Source organism: Tupaia chinensis, unplaced genomic scaffold, assembly GCF_000334495.1.
Source record: "Tupaia chinensis unplaced genomic scaffold, TupChi_1.0 Scaffold144262_1, whole genome shotgun sequence".
Classification (NCBI taxonomy): Eukaryota; Metazoa; Chordata; class Mammalia; order Scandentia; family Tupaiidae; genus Tupaia; species Tupaia belangeri.
In genome coordinates this window covers 3,348,433-3,366,285 of record NW_006204120.1, presented here as the reverse complement: position 1 = coordinate 3,366,285, position 17,853 = coordinate 3,348,433, and the positions used below count along the sequence as shown (strand labels likewise).

At 44.4% G+C, this 17,853-nt stretch overlaps 1 protein-coding gene and 1 pseudogene across 14 annotated transcripts in view; one reads left to right on the top strand and one right to left on the bottom strand.

The window, feature by feature from the left end:
- Nucleotides 1-17,853, bottom strand: part of LOC102468879 (C1GALT1-specific chaperone 1) — a 78,805-nt gene that overhangs the window by 27,261 nt on the left and 33,691 nt on the right. The gene's annotated exons all lie outside the window — the stretch shown is intronic.
- LOC102468456 (thymosin beta-10 pseudogene) lies at nucleotides 8,571-14,515 on the top strand (annotated as a pseudogene).

Below are 17,853 nucleotides of genomic sequence, written 5' to 3'. Positions count from 1 at the left end.
ATGTACCTTTTGGCAAATTAAAATAAATATGGGCCAGCTCCATGATCTGATGGTTAAGGCAGCCAGATTCTACATGGCCAACTGGTCCAAGCCCCAGACCTGGCAGATTGAGAAACACACCAAGTGTGCACGTGTGTATACACAAACAAACAAAAATCTCCAAGGGAGGGAGAATGGAAGAGAAGGGATTGTCGTGTGACCATTCCCCAAGAGATCTGCTTTTTCTCCCTCTGTCTCTCTCTAGCAAGTGCACACACTCTCTAGCAATAAAATAAATAAAACAAAAAGCATGATGCGACAAATTGATTTGTGTGTGCTGTTCATTGTCCTCTGTTTATGCTAAAAGGAAAAAAATTTCGATGGAATGGGCACGTGGCGATTCCGAGTATGGCTCTGCTGTACACAGTGTGATGCAAGGGCTTCAAGAATGGTAGGTAGGAACCAGCAGTTAGCGTAATGGCTATGTCCCCAGACTCCCACGTAGTCCACCGCAGTTCGAGTTCTGGACCCAATGGATTAAAACTCAACGCCGGGTGCATGTGTGTGCGTGCCCAAGATCCCAAGAGGAGAATAGAGGAGAAGGGATTGCAGCGTGCTATCCCCCCTGGGGGTTGATTTCTCGCTTTCTGTCTCTGTCTCTGTCTCTCTCTGTCTGTCTGGCGAGCACACGCACCCTATAGCAAAACCTCTCTAAAAAAAAAAGAATGGTAGGTATAGCATAACCAGTAAAGCAAATGTGAAAATTTACAACACTCAGCTGAGAATTGTTTTCTTTCTTTCTTTCTTTCTTTTTTTTTTTAATTTTGAGAGGATTTTACTATAGGGTGCGTGCGCTCACTAGAAGGACAGAAAGAGACAGAGAGACAGATAGCGAGAAATCCCCCCCTTGGGGGGGATGGCCACACCGCAATCCCTTCTCCACCATGCTCCTCTCGGGATCTTGGGCATGCATGCACACGCGCCCAGCGTGAGTTTAAGCCACCGGGTCTGGGACTCAAACTGCGGTCAGCTACATGGGAATCCAGTGGCATAGCCATTACACTAACTGCTGGTCCCGAGAATTGTTTTCTGTTTTTATCTTTCTTTAAGAATGCCACAAAGGTAACAGCAGGTTGTGCAGTGCATCACTGAACTCCCACACAGCCAACAGCAGTTCTAGTCCTGGACCCGGTAGCTTGAAAATCACACAGAGCATGGGTGCTCATGTGCCCAAAATTTCAGGAAAAGAATGGAGGAGAAGGAATTGTGGTATGGTATGGCCATCTCCCCTGGGAGGGGGGTGATTTCCCACTTTTCCTCTCACTGTCTTTGTCTCTCTCTCTGGCACACATGCCCTAAGGCAAAAATCTCTTAAAAAAAAAAAAAAAAAGAATGCCACAGGAACACCTTCAGGACTTGTCCGTGGTATCAGTATCCAACTTTGTACTTTCTTACTTGCTCTCACTCACTAACACTCCACCTTAAGATGAATCATAACAGCAAACTGTCCAGCCAGAACAGGAAGGAACATGAACTTTCTAACTGTACTGTTTCCACAGCCAACCACAGGAAGGGCATAATGAGATTTCCCTGTCTAGGCAATGGTATCTCTAATGGCTAATTTTGTTTTATTGTGGGTACAAATTCAACTTCCTTTGCAGATCAATATCTACTTATCTCTGGCCCAAAAAACTACAACTAAATTTCTTCTTTAAAAATAATTATTTTTATTTCACTTTATTTATTTATTTATTCTTAATTTGACCAGAGAAGGATAGAGTGAGAGAGAGAGAGAAGGAAAGTGAGAAAGCAAGCCGCCTGGTCCAGAACTTGAACTGCAGTCGGCCATGTGGGAGTCCAGCATCCTTAACCACCACGCCACCTGCCAGTCCCAACAACAGTTGAATTTCTTTCTTTCTTTCTTTCTTTTTTTTTTTTTTTAGAGGTTTTTGCTACAGGGCACATGAGCTCACAGGAAAGACAGACAGACAGAAAGAGAGAAATCACCTCCCGGGGGGATGGCTACACAATCCCTTCTCCTCCATTCTCTTCTCGGGATCTTGGGCACACGTGCACATGCGCCTGGCATGAATTTAAGCCCCAGAGTCCAGGGCTCAAACCATGGTCGACTACCTGTGAGAGTCTAGTGACACAACCATTACGACATTTGCTGGTCCCTAACTACAACTGGATTTCTAACTACCAGTGTGTATTCTAACTCCTGAGTCTTGTTTCCTCTTGAGTTTTGCAAAGAAGAGAATGAGACAGAATCACAAGAGAAAAAGTGCCCAGAAAAAGATAAATAAATAAAATAAACGGATGAAATCTATAGAGAATGGTAAAAATTAGAACATCCTGCATTTGACCATGAATCTTACATGCAACTATAGAAAATAAATATTTTTCTCATGTTTATCTTACTCATGCATTTGTGCATTTAACAATCACCGAGTGCCATACTGAATGCAAAGGGGAAGAAAACCTTTGCCACTAGACATTTACAGTCTGATGAAAGAAGAAAAAATATCCTAACAATTACGTAATAGCCTGAATAGGTTCTTGGAAGGCTTTCTGGGAGAAATGACGCTTGAGATGGCCTAGTATTAAAGTATGAATGTAGGTTTCCCAGTAGAGGAGCTAAATTAAAACAGTGATAGGGCGAATGGGGAAAGTAGATTCAAGAAAGATTAAGGAGGTAGAATCCATGTAACTTGATTAAACCACTCTGGAGGTGGCAGAGAAATAGCTGAGGCAAACAATTGGCTTCCTGGCTTGTGTCAAGACATGTCTGGTGGTGTCACTCACAGATCAGAGATGATAAGAAAAGGATTCATCGAGTGAAAAAGACAACTGCAAAGTAAAGTTATAAGGAAAAGGAAATTTACTAGTCTCACAAAGCTGGAATAAAACAAGGGTCAGGACCTGAGCCATGCAGTCAGACTCACCAGCAGCAGGGCCAGATAGGAGTGACAGACATGTTCACCAATTCTGAGAAAGCAAAGGTCTTTTTTACTAGTGAAAAGAGTAAAATAGATAAATACTGTTTTGAAAGAGTCTACATTGGACAAAGATAACAGAGGAGGACTTTAAGGAGGTGGGAAAAGGGACAGAATTGGGTAGTTCATCAGCAGACGCTGTCTGAGGCAAATTATAGTTGGTGGATAGTAGTCCATTTAAAAGCAGAATGTGTGGTCAGGCCTAAGGGAGATCGCAAATCTGGAATTATCATGAGAAAGAATGCCTTATGAAGGACAGCTCAGCAGGAAGTAACCAGTGAGCAGGCTGGTCAACCATCTCTTCATCTTAGTTCTGTGACTCTTATTTTTAATTTAGTATAGCAATCTCCTTTATAGGTAAACCTGATGTCTTCACAGTTGTTTAGAAATAAATGTGGGACCAGTACCATACCTGGTGGTTAAGGGAGCAAGTCCCCCCACGGCCCACTGTGGTTTGTATTCTGATGCTGTGGCTTGAAAAGCAATGTTAAACACATGTGCATGCATGCCTCGAATCGCCACAGGATGGAGATGGAGAGGAAGGGATTGCAGCATGACCGCCCCCATTGCGGGGGCGGGGGGGTTCTTTCACTCTCTCTCTCTCTCTTCTTTCTCTGTGTTACTCTGGCAACTGCATGCACACTGTGGCAATTTTTAAAAAACCAGTAGTAAAGGTGATGGTTTCATCTGAGATATGCTGGTTTAAAATGTATAAAATACTTTAAGTAAAAATTCTCAATTGCTCTCATAGAAAAGCCATGAATCTGAGCAGATGGGCATTTCTGGGTTTCCCCACCCAGTCTAGTAGCAGTTAATGCCTATGAAAGGAAGTCTCCATAAAACACAAAAGGACAGGGTGTGAAGAGCTTCTGGGCAGTTGAACATGTGAAGAAGAACTCATCCATGTGCTGGGAGAGTGCTGCACCCCAACTCTAAGAGGAGAAAGCTCCCCCACTCCAGACCCTCCCAGACCTTGCCCTATTTGTCTTTTCATCTGGTTGGTTATTTATATCCTTTAAAATATCCTTTGTATTGGGGGATAGCAGTTAGCGTTAATGGCTATGTCGCTGAACTCCCATGTAGTCGACCGCGGTGCGCGTCCCGGACCCAGTGGCTTAAAACTCATGCCGGGCACGTGTGCGTGTGTGCCCAAGATCCCGAGAGGAGAAGGGAGGAGAGGCATGGAAGTGTGGCCATCCCCCCTGGGGGGGTGATTTCTCACTTTCTGTCTTTCTGTCTCTCTCTCTCTCTGTCTGTCTGGCGAGCGCACACATCCTATAGTGAAAACCTCTCAAAAAAAAAAAAAGTCAAAAAAAAAATAGCCTTTATACTGAGGTTAGATGATGGCTCAGAGGTAGTGAAATACTCTATAGGGTTGACACACATGGAAGAGTTCTGAGTTCACATTCGGACACCTCCCTGAACACATTGAGTATGGTGCTTCCATGATCTGGGGCTGGTTGAAGCTGGAGGTGGCTCATAGCATAAAAACCATGACAATATCTGTTTCTCTGTCTCTGTCTTTTTTTCTCTCTTGCTCATGGAAGAAATAAATAAATAAACTTTTTAAAAAAATAATAAAATAGGGTAGTCCCATGGCCTAGTGGTGCACATAGGAGCAGCACATAGCCAACTGCATGGTTTGAATCCCAGCCCTGGATGGAGAAATGGAGGACAAGAGATGGTGTCGTGAACCCCTCTCCTCTCTCTCTCTTTCTATCTCATATTTGTACTTCCTACCAACAAAGTAATAGGATTAAAATAAACTAAATATCCTTTCTAATAAATTGGCAAACATTATTTCCCTGAGCTCTATGAGTTGCTCTAGCAAATAAATCTAATTCAAAAAGAGGATTATCAGAATCCCAACTTGTGGTTGTGTTGCCAGGGAGACACAACCCATGGGGGTCTCTGGGATGTGAGAGTCCTTGGCATAATGCAGGAAAGAATTCAAGAGCAAGACACTGAGGGAGAATGAAAGCTCATTTATTAGGAAAGTGTACAGAGCGGACTACTCAGCAGGTGAAGCAGCCCCCTAAGGGAGACAGGTGAACATTCCATTCCGTCCTCCAAGAGGAAGGGGAAAGCAGTCACCTAAAAGGAAAGACAGAAGGGCTACCGCAGAGGCAGGCAGCTTGGAACTTTTGTGGATGTCTGGCTTACACGGTTTAGTTTAATGCCAGGCTAATTAAGGGGCAGTTTACTCATCACTTTTCCCCAAAACGGCAGTGGTTTTCCTAAACTCATTCCTTATTAGGGTAGCTCTGGTAGTTGCCTCGGTTATTCCAAACTGTCATGGTGCAGTTGGGAGTTTCAGCACGCTAATGCATACAGTGAGGGTACAATGAATCTGAAGTTTAGGTAGCAGTCATTCCGGGTGCCATCTTGGTTCCAACTGGTTTAGACCCAGTATTTCAACTACTGATTTTTTATTTTTATTTATTTTTAGAGAGATTTTTCCTATAGGGCACGTGTGCTCACCAGAAAGACAGAGAGAAAGTGAGAAATCACTTCCCTAGGAGTGATGGCCATGCCATAATCCCTTCTCCATCCTCCTCTCAGGATTTTGGGCATGCATACACACATACCCAGCATGAGTTTCAAGCCACTGGGTCCAGTACTCAAACTGCGGTCAGCCATGTGGGAGTGCAGTGACAAAATGCCATCTGCTGGTCCCCAGTCACTTCTTGTCTGTCAGGTTTTATGATTTTATTGTAGGTGTTTGGAATGTCCCGTGTCTCAGTTTCCACCTGTCTCAGCTAGTTAATCAGCAGTGCCAGAGGCCTAGGCTTTTGACTGGTGTCTGAAGTCGGAAAAGTCTTGTGAGACTGAGCCTTCAATCTGTGGAATATGACACCATCTCTGGTGGGTAACATCAGAATTGAATTATCTTAGAGGATGCCCAGCTTGTGTCTGCTGCAGAATTGTTTGCTTGCTGGCTTGCTGGTGTGGAGAAATCCCTACACTCTTTGAAATCAGAAGTGATCTATGTTGTGAGAGAAGAATAGAAAAACAGTTTGTGGGTTGTTTTTTTTTTTTGTTTTTGTTTTTTTTTTTTAATGGACTAAGAAGATACAGAGCCCTCATGACAGGACTGGTCCCCTTATAAGAGATGGGAGAGAGCTGGCTTCCTTCTCTGCTTTCTGCCACATGAGAATCCAAGGAGAAGGCACCTGTGAACCAGGAGGGCTCTCACCAAATACTTGACCACGTTAGCACACTAGTCTTAGACTTCCAGCAGCACCCAGAACTGTGAGAAATAACTAAGTGTTTAAGCCACCCAGTCTATAAAATTTGTTGTATCGGTGTGAACTAAGGACAAATAAGATAGGCTTTGGAGTGGAGGATATTTTCTTTTCTTCCAAGAAAGAAATAAAGAACAGAAAGGGATAAAGAGGTGATGTGGAGAAGAAGAAAAAGGCAAATAAAGCCTCAGAGACACATGGCTGATGGGACTCCCTGGGACAGTCACAGTGCACACCGGGTTAGTTGAGCAAAAACAGACATTTGCGAAAGAGAGGAAACAAAGGAGAGATGAGCGCCTGCTCTGTCACTAACGAGCTGGGCGATCCTGTGCATTTAACTGTTAGTGACAGATGACCTGTAAGTTTCTTTCTTCATCTAACATATTGGACTCAGTTAAACCCTACCCCAGCCCTCTCCCCATCTACCTACAGCCTAAAAGCCTTCACCCCCAGACCTCAACTACCCCACCTCACAGGCAAGCACCTTCCCAATCTACTCAGGGAAGTCTCCAGACTTGAACCAGAAACCTTTCTATGTGGGATTGTGTCAGGGAACATCATGTTTCACTGCTGGGCCACTGTCTGCCTTCCTCAATTCACCTTCTCAAAGTCAAGATGAGCCCTGAGGGACAGAGTCACATCAGGTGCAGTGGTGGGTGGGAGCAGGTCTATTCACATGAATCGCCGACACCTAAAGAATCTTGGAGGCCAGCCAGTGGTGTGGTGGTTAAGGTAGCTGGATCCCACATGGCTGACCTCACAGTTGGCTTGAGAGACAAGTCAGGTGCATGTGCATGCCCAAAATCCCAAGGGGAAGGAAAAATTATGAAGAAGGATTATAGCGTGACCATTTCCCATGGCAGTGGTGGTGGTGGTGGGGGGGGTGCTTTCTTTCCTTTCTCTGTCTCTCTCACACACTCTTCATGAGTGCACGAACCCTCTGACAGATTAAAAAACAAATAAACAGAGAATCATGGGATTCCTGGTATCCTGGTTATAATAGAAGAGTCCCTGGGCTAGCAGATGGTGTAGCAGTTACATCTTGGACTCCCACATGGTTGACTGGGGTTCAAGTCTCAGACCCAATGGCTTGAAACTCACACCGGGTGTGTGTGTGTGTGTGCCCAAGATCCCATGGGAAGAGTGGAAGGAAAGGGATTGTAGCCATGGCCATTCCCCAGGTGTGTGTGTGTGTGTGTGATTTCTCACTTTCCCTCTCACTGTCTCTCTCTCTCTCTCCAGCAGGCCCACACGCTCTAAGGCAAAAATCTATAAAAACAAAATTAAAAAAAGGAAGAAAGAAAGAGTCCCCAATTCAGCAGGGTCACTGACTCGAGCAGTTTGAACCCAGGGGGTCTGGAAGTGTGAGTCATTGCTGGCACAGGTCCTGCAGGGAATGTCTGCAAAGCTGCAGGGGAGGTCTGAGTTCAAACAGAGGTATGTCCGTTTCCACAAGGCTTTCAGCATTTCATAATGTGTCCCGAGCTTGTCCCAGACCTTTATCCTTCATGCTGTGCCAGGTTCCAGCACAACAGAGATCTTGTCTGACCAGAAAGCGAAAGCAACTGGCCTTATTTTGGAGAGCTCAGAGCTGCTCGTTAAAAATTAAGCCTCTTAAAACGTTTCCTTTCCTTTGGGTTCTTAAAAGGATCCAGGTCTATTGATCCATTTAGAAGAAATAATTCAAATGATTTACTCACAGTCCCATAAAACCATCTTGGACTTTAGCGTCTCTGTTCACAGGATCATTTCCTTCTTCCTTCCTTGAAGATGGCATTCAAGGACTAGTCAAAGCTCCAGAAAGCTTCACCAAATGTTTGCTCACCAGGAAACTCCAGCCCTAGATGCCCAGGGCCAAGTATGTGATAAACAAATGAATCTGACTTCACACAAGGTTAAGTTGATGCTCTTACTTCAGTAATTAATATCAACCATCAATGGGTATTATTTTTAACTTTGTATCAGCTTGTGTCTCATCTCCATTCCTAGTGTTGATGTCATGCCTTGATGCTTCTGTTTGGCATCAGTGAGCACAGTATTTTATACGGAGCAGGAACTCAACAATTCTTGTTCAATGGAGAATTTAGTATTTTGCAAAAGCTCCCTTCCCCTCAGCTCCCTCTGGACTCATCTTTACTCCACACCTGTTTATCCCCTGACCTTGACTACTACTCCCAAGTAGAATATCCAGGACAGTCCAGAGAAAACAGCAAGAATTGGAGGGGGGCAATGAAATGAAGGTTCCCTAGGAAAGTATTTTGTATGACCAAAAAAAATCTGTTGAGTTGGTCTCTTGCTGCAGCTTCGCAAGTGAGAGTATCAGGAGCTGGACTCGGAGCGAGACGCTGCAGACCGTTTCAAGAAAATGGCAGACAAACCCAACATGGGGGAAGTCGTCAGCTTCGATAAGACCAAGCTGAAGAAGACAGAGACACAGGAGAAGAACACCCTGCCGACCAAAGAGACCACTGAGCAGGAGAAGCGGAGTGAAATTTCCTAAGCACCTGGAGGATTCCCCGCCCTGTCATCTTCGAGCCCCCAGTCCCCTGTGTGTCATCTTTAAGCCCCCAGTCATGATGGGGGAGAAGACCCCTGTGAGAGATGGACACGAGCCACAAGCTGCACTGTGAACCCCCTGGGCACTCCGCGCCGATGTCATCGGCCTGTGGGTCTTCGAGGGGACTCCCCCCACCCCATAGGACTGCCAAATTCTCCAGTGTGCCCTGGGGTATTATAGAAAATTATTTGTATGATTAACGAAAATAAAACACACCTTGTGGCATGAAAAAAAAATATGTTGAGTTTAATTCTCCCTCATTGAAAAAGCCCCGCGGTCCAATAACACTGTATACTGTAAACTGAATCAGGAGGGGCGATTCACCGGGAGGTGACCTTGACTTCAGTAGTCAGAGTTGACAAAGGCAGTAAAACACAAAAGCTACAGTGCCATTCATCTGAAGAGGCTGCATGTGGTACATATTTTATTTTCTTTAATTCTTGTAACAACCTGCAGGAGATAGGAATTATTACCCCCATTTTCCAGACCAGAAATTGAGGAACAGGAGATAGATTTTTTGAACAACCTGGTGATCATTCAACACCCTGTGTCACTTTGTGTCTTAGGAAAGAGTACTCTGAGTGGTGAAAAAAAGTGTCCCACCTACTCCATATTGAACATAAAGTGGTTTTTTTTTTTTAATTTTTTGTTTTTGTTATAGAGTGCTTGCACTCACTGGAGAGAGGGACAGAGAGAAAAAGAGGGAAGAAAAGTGTTAAATCGGACCCCAGGACGTATGGACAAACTGCAGTCCTTTTACTCCATTCTCCACTCAGGATTTTGGACATACACGCACATGCACCTGGCATGTTTTTCAAACTGTCAAGTCCAGGACACAAACCACAGTCAGCCATGTGGGATCCAGCTGCCTTAATCTCTATGCCACCAGCTGGTCTAATGAAGCAGTACTCTGAATTTTACATATCAAACTTGCTATGGTTTAGGTGTGTCCCCCAAAGTTTCACATGTTGAAAATTGGTTTTTATCTGGAAAGCCTATAGTCTAGTGTTTAAGGGAGCTGGATTCCACATGGCCCACCACGGGTTCAAATCTCCGCCCAGTGGCTTGAAAAACAACATGTGTGTATATAACCAAAGTCCAGCTTGAATAGAGAAATGCAAGAAAAATAATTGTGGCATCACCATGCCCCACTGAGAAGTTCTCTTTCTCTCTCTCTCTCTCTCTCTCTCTCTGGAAAGAAGCATATGCTCTCTAAGAAAGAGAAGAATATGGGGCCAGCAGATGGCATGATGGTTAAGGTGCTGGACTCCCACATAGCCAACCATGGTTCAAGTCCTAGACCTGGAGGCTTTTTCTCACTTTCTCCTTTTTTCTCTGTCTCTCTCTGGTCAAATTAAAAAATAAATAATAGGGGCCAACAGGGTGTGTGGTGGTTAAGAACGCTAGACTCCCACATGGGTTGAATGCAGTTTGAGTCCTGGACTTGGCAACTTGCTTTCTCACTTTCCCCTACTTTCTCTCTTGATCCCTCTCTCTCTGGTCAAATTTAAATAAGGAAATAAAGTTAAATAAATAATTCTTTTTTAAAAATAACAAAATAAATATTTTTAAAAATTAAATAAAAATAGAGAAGAATAATGGGACCAGCAATTAGTGTAATGGCTATGTCGCTGGATTTCCATGTAGTCAACGATGGTTCGAGTCCTGGACCCAGTGACTTAAATTCATGCCACGTGCATGTGCATGTGTGCCCAAGATCCCGAGAGGAGAAGGGATTGTGGTGTGGTCATCCCCCCTGGGGGCTGATTTCTCACTTTCTGTCTCTCTGTCTCTCTCTGTATTTTTGACAAGCGCACATGCCCTATAGCAAAACCTCTCCAAAAAATAAAAAAAGAGAATAAGAAAACAGGCTGATACTATGAAGGGATTAATATGGCAGAAACTAATCCAACTCTGATGCTGAGAAGTGAGGCCTTGGAAGTGATTAGCGATCAGGGTAAGACCCCCATAATAGGATACTTGTGTACTTATAAGGAGGCACAGACATGGACGCATGCTATTCTGTCTGGCCATACATTGCCCCTCCATCATGTTAACCACCAGGCAAGAAGACCATCACCAGACACAGTCCTTTACCTTGGCCCTCCAAAATGGTGAGCCAAATTCTCTACTCTTTATCAGAGGACTCAGGCATTTCTGTTACCAGCAACACGACAGACTAAAACTTGACTCTTGTGAGATTGTTTGATCTGAGGACGTTTTAAGACTTGCAAAGCAGGAAGTGGTAACATCAAGGGCCTCTGCTCGAATTCTCACTCCAATCTTTCATTCAAAGGGCAACAGGCCTATTAGATTCACTCAAATACAAATTGAACATGAACTGCGGTTGAGAGCATCTTGAGCACAGAATAGTGGTCTTCAAGGGCTGGTGGTTGGCCTTCATTACTGTGTGTCCCTTTCTTAGGTGATTCAGAAAAACAAAACTCTGATAATTAGTCTAACTGAACAAGAGGAGAATCTTTTGGTCATCCCAGACCAATGTGGAGTTCTAATAAAGCTCTGGGCATGCTACTTTTTTTTTTTTTTTTTTGTAGAGAGGTTTATTTTTGCTATTGGGGGTGTGCACTTACTGAGGAGACAGAGAGAAACAGAGAGCCAGAAAGTGAGAAATCACCCCCCAAAGAGGATGGCCACACCATAATCCCTTCTCCTCCATTATTTTGGGATTTGGGGCATGCATACATGCCGGATCTGAGACTTGAATCACAGTTGCGTAAGTGGGAGTCCAGCGACATAACCATTACGCCATCTGCTGATCTCAAAAAAAATTTTATTTCATTTGAGAGAATTTTTGCTATAGGTATGTGTGCTCACTGGAGAGAGACAGAAAGCAAGAAATCATCCCCTAGGAGGGATGGCCATGCCGCATTCTCCTCTTGGGATTTTGGGCACGCATGCATACACATCCAGTGTGTTTTAAGCCACCCGGTCCAGGACTTGAACTGCGGTCGACTAAATGGGAGTCCAGCAGCATAACCATTTAGGCATCTGCTGGTTCCTCTCTGAGCACATTACTCTTCACTTCCTTTATTGCTTACCACAAAACCCCGTTTCTCAACCCATCATTTTCCCTTCAATCCTGTTCTTCGTCATTCGAGGCAGAACTGGAGCATCACTGTTAGCCCATCGTCTCCCACATATCCATCATCGAGAGCTAAGACGGTTGTCCTCCTCAAGTATCTCCTGCATCCACACACTGCATCCCCTCCCACACATCTCTCAGCCAGGCCACCATCATCTCCTACCTGCCCTGGAAAAAACCACTGGCACCTGGCCTTTACCTCTCAGCCCATCTAGATTTCCTACCCTTTCTTCCACATCAGAAAGGTTTTCAAAAATGAAAACCTGCTCATCTTCCTCCCCTTCGTGGTCCCCTGCTACCTTCGAAACAAATCCTCGTATCCAGCATGGCACCCAAGGGCCTTTTTGAGCTGCCCTCTGCCTTGCTCTTTGGTTTCAGCCTCCCCTACACATCACCTCACTGAGCTCTGACTCCACAAAAGCAGGAGCAGTTAGACAAACGGGCAGTACTCACACCTTCCAGTCTTGGCCCTGTGTACTTCTCCCTGGGCTGCCTCCTACATTTGGGCTCCACCAAATAATCCACTATAACCACCTATCTCAAGACCCCTAACTCGATCACATCTGCAAAATCTCTTTTGTTATGTGACGTAAGATTCACAGGTCTTAGGAATGAGGACAAGTATTTCTTGGGGCCATCATCCAGCCATCCACAGCCCTTATACGTTCACCCCCAAGTATGACAAACCAGTGACTCCCCTAGGAGACCTCAACCGTAAGTTTCTACCGCAGTATCAGGTCCTTATATAGCATGAAAGGCCAGAATCACAGCATAATTCAGAGTTCATTTGGACAAATACTCTCCATCCTCTCGCTTTGTGAATAAATGAAGACTTTGAGAGTTAAGTTGATTCTGGTTGTCACAACATGAAATAGAATCCTGGTAATTACCTGGACAAGTTGACCAATGTGGATATCAGGTGCCCTGATTTTATTTGGATAGGCCATTTATTTTACCCCAACTCTCCTTCCTTTTGTGCTGGTTAGGCCCAACAGGTGGGGAAGAAATAACTTTCCATGGTTTCTGGGGCCAGCAGGTGGTGTGGTGGTCAAGGCACTGGACTTCCACATGGCCAACCATGGTTCAAGTTCTGGACCTGGCGACTTGCTTTCTCACTTTCTCCTTCTTCTTGCTCTCTCTCTCTCTGTCTCTTTGGTCAAATTAAAAAATAAATAACAACAACAAATAAAATTAAATAATTTTTAAAAACAACTTTCCATGGTTTCTAACTAGAAATTAGAGCTTAATACACACAATTTACATCATACTTAATTTCCTTTAAAACCTGATTTTATAACTTACTGGAAATTCACTAGATGCCAAGCAAGGAATTGAATGCAGATCAGTAGATCACTTGTCTAGGTCTCATTTCCTCAAAACGTTATTCTTATAAAATCTTATTCTCGATTTAAACCAATTTAACTATGTAAAATGGGGGTGGGGGAAATGTGTGATGACAGCTCAGTTGCTTGTTTTGGTTTATTTTGTTTTGCTTTTGCCATAGGGCTCATGTGCTCACCAAAAACAGAAAAAGACAGGGAAAGTAAGGAAGCTCCTACCTGGGGGGACAGCCATGCGCACTCCCTTGTACTTCATTCTGCTCTCTGAACTGTGGGCATGTACGCACTTGTGCCTGGCATGTTTTTCAAGCTGCCAGGTCTGGGATTCAAACCACGCAGTGAGCCATGTGGGATCCAGCTGCCTTAAACACCATGCCACCTGCTGGTCCCAGGCTGGTTTTAAAGAATTCATTTGGTTGTGTTTTCAAAAAGTACGTTCTTGGGACTAGCAGTTGGAGTAATTGCTATGTCGCTGGACTCCCATGTAGTTGACCGTGGTTCAAGTCCTGGACACAGTGGCTTAAACTCACACTGGGCACATGTGTGTGCGAGCCCAAGATCCCAAGAGGAGAATGGAGAAGGGATTGCGGTATGGCCATCTCCCCTGGGGGGTGATTTCTTGCTGTCTCTCTGTCTTTCTAGTGAGCACACATGTCCTATAGCATAAACCTCCCTAAAAAAAAAAAAAAAAGTATGTTCTTTCAGGCAGATGATGTGTTTGTTCATTGTCAACATGTGTTTATTAATTTTATTATTGCTATTCCAGCTACTACACTAGGCACATTGTACGTAGCAAGGAATGAGCCAAAGTCCTTTTCCTCTTGGACTTTATACTATGTTTAGGAAGAGGCAGATAACAAACAAATTTACAAGTAAACATTGTCAGGTGAGACATGATAAAGAGAAATATAAAGCATGATAATGATAGGGAGACTGATGGGGTGGCATCATGTTGGATGGATTGGTGCCATGACGGATGCAGAGGCACCATGCTGGATGGGTTGGCATCATATTGGATGGATTGGTGCCATATTGGATGGGGTAGTCCCACATTGGATGGAATGGCCTGGAAAAGGCATGCCTGAGAGGAGACTGAATGAAATGAGAGCACAAATGTGTACACATCAGGAATAAGCACACAGAGAACAATCCATCTAAAAACTGAGACATGGACACCAGGAAAGCAGTCCCCAAGGCAAGCTGTGCTTGTGTTCAAGGAACAGCATGGAAGCCAGTGTGGCTGGAACTTGAGTGATGGGAGACAAGACCAGAGAGGCAGGCAGGTGGTGGAAGATCGTGTGGGTACTTTCATTTTTCTAGCCTGCTATCATCCTATGCTCTCTCTCTTTTTTTTATAAAGAATTATTTTCTTTAACTTTATTTATTTATTTACTTTAATTTGACCAAAGAGGGACAGAATAAGAGAGTGAATGAGAGAGAGAGGGGGAGAGTGAAAAAGCAAGCTGCTAGCCAGTGCTGTGGTAAGGCAGCTGGATCCCACATGGCCAACCTACAATATAAGTCCCTGACCTGGGGGCTTGAAAAACACACATGGGGACCAGCAGATGGCACAATGGTTACATTGTTGTGCTCCCACGTAGTCTATCATGTTTCGAGTCCCAGATCTGGCAGTTTAAAGCTCATAGCAGGCACATGTGTGTGCATGCCCAAGATCCCAAGAAGGGAATGAAGAAGGGATTTCAGTGTGGCCAACTCCCTGGGGGGTGATTTCTTGTGTTCTGTCTCTCTGGCAACTGCACGCACCCTATAGCAAAAATCTCTTTTAAAAAAGGAAAAAGAAAAACACACATGTGCATGTGTGTCCAAAATCTGAGAAAATGGAGGAGGGATTATGGTGTAGTCATTGCCCCGAAGAAGGTGCTTTCTCATTTCTCTCTTTTTTTTTAAATTTTCTTTAATTATTTTATTTATCTTTATCCATTTATTTATTTATTTCTATTTTACCATAGAGGGATAGAATGAGAGAGAAAGTGAGAAAGCAAGCTGCCAGGTCTGGGACTTGAACCAAGATCAGCCATGTGGGAGTCCAGCACCCTTAACCACCACGCCACCTGCCAACCCCTCTCTCTCTCTTTCTCTCCCTGGCAAGCACACATGCCCTATAACCAAAAAAAAAAAATTACTCATTTTTAAAATTTGCTAGAAGATGTGTGTGCTTGCTGGAATGAGTGAGAGAGAGAGAGAGCACCCATCTCCAAGAGGGATGGTCACACCAAAGTCCCTTCTGCTCCATTCTCCTCTTGGGATTTTGGGCACACATGCACACACACATACCCCTAACGTGTTTTTCAAGTCTCTTGGTCCAGGACTTGAACTACCCAGTCCAGCCCTGTGGGATCCAGCTGTCTTAACCATCATGCCACCAGTTGGCCCTGATTTAAGATTATTTCAGAGTGCCAGATTTCTTTCGTCACACTCCACGGGCTCAACAGCAGAAAATGAGTAGAGACTATAGCTGGTGACCAGTCCCCACGCTGGATAGGCTTCAGCCAGACTGTCCATTACCCTCACACTGCTTTGCTGTCTCTGTCCACTGCAGGTACACAGACACAAATCATCTTGCTCCCCTGTCCAGGTCTGTGGGCTACTTCGGTCAAAGTCACACCTGCTCATGTGTGCTTCTCCATCACTTGGCACTGGGCCTGCCTATAGTTAGCCTCCATAAAACTGGTAGTCCACATGGTAAAATAAGATTCTCAACTTTTTCCAGCTACATATCTTCATGAACCAAATGGCAATGCCAAAAGGAAACATTGGCAGTTTCAGTGGGTCTTGTGGTAGAAAGGGCACTTCTCCAATCAAGGTCTTGACCATGGGGTTGCAGAAGACAGTCTATTCAGAAGACACTTCCAGCAGCCCCTACCCACATCAGGTCTCAGTGGGTCCTCCACCAAAGTCCACATATGACTGATTCTACCTTGACCTTTCCATCTGACTGATCAGACCTAATAGAAGGATTCTAGGCTGCTTTAGGCTTTTGGTTTCTCCACGGGAAACTGAACTGCTGCTTTCAGAGACTAACAACTGCAATTGCAGTGTCATGCATGCTCCTGGCTATGAAAATCAATGAGAAATTTGCTCCAGAACCTACAATTTAAGGGCTGAACTTTAGTTCTTTTTTTTTTTTAATAATTATTTATTTTATTTATTCATTCATTTATCTTTTAGTTTGGCCAGAGAGAGACAGAGGGTGAGAGTGAGAGAGAGAGAAAGTGAGAAAGCAAGCCACCAGATTCAGGACTTGAACCCTGGTCGGCCATGTGGGAGTGTCCAGCACCTTAACCACCACACCACCTGCTGGTCCCATCTTTAGTTCTGTTTTATGTTCTTAGAAACTCATGACTGAATGAGGACGTTGTTTTTATTATTGTTTGATTTTTAATTTGTCAGAGGGTATATGTGTGCTTACCAGAGACAGAGAGATTGGGGCGGATAGGGGGACATTCCCCAAGGGGGCGTGGTCACACTACAATCCTTTTTCCTCTATTTCTTCATCCTGTCAGGGCACACATGTACACTGACCCAGTATGATTTCCAAGCTGCCGGATCCAGGATAAAAACAGATTCAAAAGGCCTGGGTTAGGCCTGGGTCTTCCAGAAACCAGCTGTGTGAACTGAGCAAGTCACTTACCTTTTCTAAGCCAGCAACAAGGAACCATGTCCTCTCCCGACCTCCACACCCACACCTGCCTCATGGGTATATTGTGAAGATCAAAGACAGGATACATGGGCCAGCAATGGCTCAGTGGTTAAGATGGCTGTCTCCCACACTGCCTGTACATACCAAGCCCTGGACCTCGTGGCTTAAACACGTGTGTGTGCATGCCCCAAATTCCAAAATGGGAATGGAGAAGGGACTGTGGCACGGCCATCCCTCCTGAGGAGTGCTTCCATACTTTTCCTCTTTCTCTCTGCATCTATCTGTCTCCGGCAAGTGCATGTGCACTATAGTAAACTTTTTTAAAAACACAGTAATACATGGGAACATTCTTATACATTGTGTCTATCACTGTGATTCTACTGTGACTTCCTGAAGTTCAAGGAGTCCAGGGTGTGACCTGTAATAAGAACTTACATGAATATGAGTGAATGGAGTGAATCTGACCAGATTCCTTTCCAGGCAATGTCTAGGGAAACGTATGAGCAAAATGACCGCTCCACTAAGTCCCAAAAGGAGGAGGGACTGCTTTTCCTTCCTTTAGAACCCAAAGCCAAAGTCATTATTTGAAAAAATCCAGCATGAAATATAAACCTAATGAATTCATGACACTATTCATCGGCTCAGGGTACCACTCCAGAAGACTTCCAAGGAAAAACATAAACCCAGAGATGACTGGGAAACCCAGATGGTGTCACTAAAATAGGGGGAGAAGCGACAAGGAAGGAACTAGTGATAGGTGTTTATTCAAGGAAAACTGGGCTTCAATTTTAATAGGAACAGGGACCTGAGAACTCAGGCTGCTGCAGAGCACCTGGAAGACTCAGCACTAAGCCAACCAGCCAAGTGGGATCCAGCTGCCTTAATAACCACAGCATTGGCTGGCCCCAATAAAGTAATCTTTTTTTTTTTTTTTTTTTTTGGGGTTTTTACTTAAAGGGCACGTCGGTCGCC